We start from the raw sequence: 2,800 nt of genomic DNA on the forward strand, positions 1-2,800 counted from the left end.
AACACAAGTCGATTCGTATGAGATTCTTCGAAAATGAGAAGACTGAGCAAGTACCCAGATATCGTCCAATAAGGAAATACCAAAACCCTGTTCTCTGATTACAGAAAGAAGGGCACCGAGAACCTTTGAAAAAAATTCTTGGAACTGAGGCTAGGCCAAACGGTAGAGCCACAAAACTGGTAATGCTTGTCTAAAAAGAGAATCTCAGACACTAAAAGTGATCTGGATGAATCGGAATATGCAGATACACATCCTGTAAATCTATTGTAGACATATAATGCCCTTGCTAAACAAAAGGCAGGACAGTCCTACAGTAACCATCTTGAATGTTGGTATCCTTACATAACGATTCAATATTGATAGATCCGGAAATGGTCTGAAGGAATTGACCTTCTTTGGTACAATGAAGAGATAAAATAAAACCCCAGACCCTGTTCCAGAACTGGAACTGGCATAATTACTCCAGCCAACTCTAGATCTGAAACACATTTCAGAAATGCTGAGCCTTTGCTGTGTTAACTGGGACACGGGAAAGAAAAAAATCTCTTAGCAGGAGGCCTTAACTGAAGCCAATTCTGTACCTTTCTGAAACAATGTTCTGAAACCAGAAATTGAGAACGGAATTGATCAAAATTTCTTTGAAGAAAACGTAATCTGCCCCATACCAGCTGAGCTGGAATAAGGTCCGCACCTTCATGGGTACTTAGGAGCTGGCTATAGGTTTTCTATAAGGCTTGGATATATTCCAAACTGGAAATAGTTTCCAAACTGATACCGCTCCTGAGGATGAAGGATCAGGCTTTTGTTCCTTATTGTGAGGAAAGGAACGAAAATGATTATTAGACCTAAATTTACCTTAGATTTTTTATCCTTTGGTAAAAAAGTTCCCTTCCTTCCAGAAACAGTTGAAATAATAATTTATTACCCTGGAAAGAAAAGGAAAGCAAAGTTGACTTAGAAGACATATCAGCATTCCAAGTTTAATCCATAAAGCTTTTCTAGCTAAAATAGCTAGAGACATATACCTGACATCAACTCTAATGATATCAAAAGATGGTATCACCAATAAAATTATTAGCATGTTATAGAATAAAAATAATGCTATAAAATTATGATCTGTTACTTGTTGCGCTAAAGCTTCTAACCAAAAAGTTGAAGCTGCAGCAACATCCGCTAAAAATATAGCAGGTCTAAGAAGATTACCTGAACATAAGTAAGCTTTTCTTAGAAAGGATTCAATTTTCCTATCTAAAGGATCCTTAAATGAATTACTATCTGCCGTAGGAATAGTAGCACATTTAGCAGGAGTAGAGACAGCCCCATAATCTTAGGGATTTTGTCCCAAAAAAACTCTAATCTGTCAGATGGCACAGGATATAATTGCTTAAACGTTTAGAAGGAGTAAAAGAATTACCCAAATTATTCCATTCCCTGGAAATTACTTCAGAAATAGCATCAGGGAGATTAAACACTTCTGGAATAACTACAGGAGATTTAAAAACCTTATTTAAACGTTTAGATTTAGTATCAAGAGGACCAGAATCCTCTATTTCTAATGCAATTAATACTTCTTTAAATAAAGAACGAATAAATTCCATCTTGAACAAATACAAAGATTTATCAGCATCAACCTCTGAGACAGAAACCTCTGAACCAGAAGAACCATTATCAGTATCAGAATGATGATGTTCATTTAAAAATTCATCTGAAAAAAGAGAAGTTTTAAAAGACTTTTATGTAAACTAGAAGGAGAAATAACAGACATAGCCTTCTTAATGGATTTAAAAAATAAAATCTCTTATGTTTATCAGGAACACTCTGAAAATTAGATGTTGACGGAACAGCAACAGGTAATGTAACAGTACTAAAGGAAATTTTATCTGCATTAATAAGTTTGTCATGACATGCAATACAAACAACAGGTGGAAAAACAGATACCAAAAATTATAGCAGATACACTTAGCTTGGTAGCTCCAGCACTAGACAGCGATTTTCCTGTAGTATCTTCTGACTCAGATGCAACGTGAGACATCTTGCAATATGTAAGAGAAAAAACAACATATAAAGCAAAATTGATCAAATTCCTTAAATGACAGTTTCAGGAATGGGAAAAAAATGCCAAAGAACAAGCTTCTAGCAACCAGAAGCAATGAAAAAATAAGACTTAAATAATGTGGAGACAAAAGCGACGCCCTTATTTTTTAGCGCCAAATAAGACGCCCACATTATTTGGCGCCTAAATGCTTTTGGCGACAAAAATGACGCCACATCCGGAACGCCGACATTTTTGGCGCAAAATAACGTCAAAAAAATGACGCAACTTCCGGCGACACGTATGACGCCGGAAACGGAAAAGAATTTTTGCGCCAAAAAAGTCAGCGCCAAGAATGACGCAATAAAATGAAGCATTTTCAGCCCCCGCGAGCCTAACAGCCCACAGGAAAAAAAGAGTCAAATTTTTGAAGGTAAGAAAAAATGATTAATTCAAATGCATTATCCCAAATATAAAAACTGACTGTCTGAAAAATAAGGAAAGTTGAACATTCTGAGTCAAGGCAAATAAATGTTTGAATACATATATTTAGAACTTTATAAACAAAGTGCCCAACCATAGCTTAGAGTGTCACAGAAAATAAGATTTACTTACCCCAGGACACTCATCTACATGTTTGTAGAAAGCCAAACCAGTACTGAAACGAGAATCAGCAGAGGTAATGGTATATATAAGAGTATATCGTCGATCTGAAAAGCGAGGTAAGAGATGAATCTCTACGACCGATAACAGAGAACCTATGAAATA

This window comes from Bombina bombina, chromosome 5, assembly GCF_027579735.1.
Source record: "Bombina bombina isolate aBomBom1 chromosome 5, aBomBom1.pri, whole genome shotgun sequence".
NCBI lineage: Eukaryota > Metazoa > Chordata > Amphibia > Anura > Bombinatoridae > Bombina > Bombina bombina.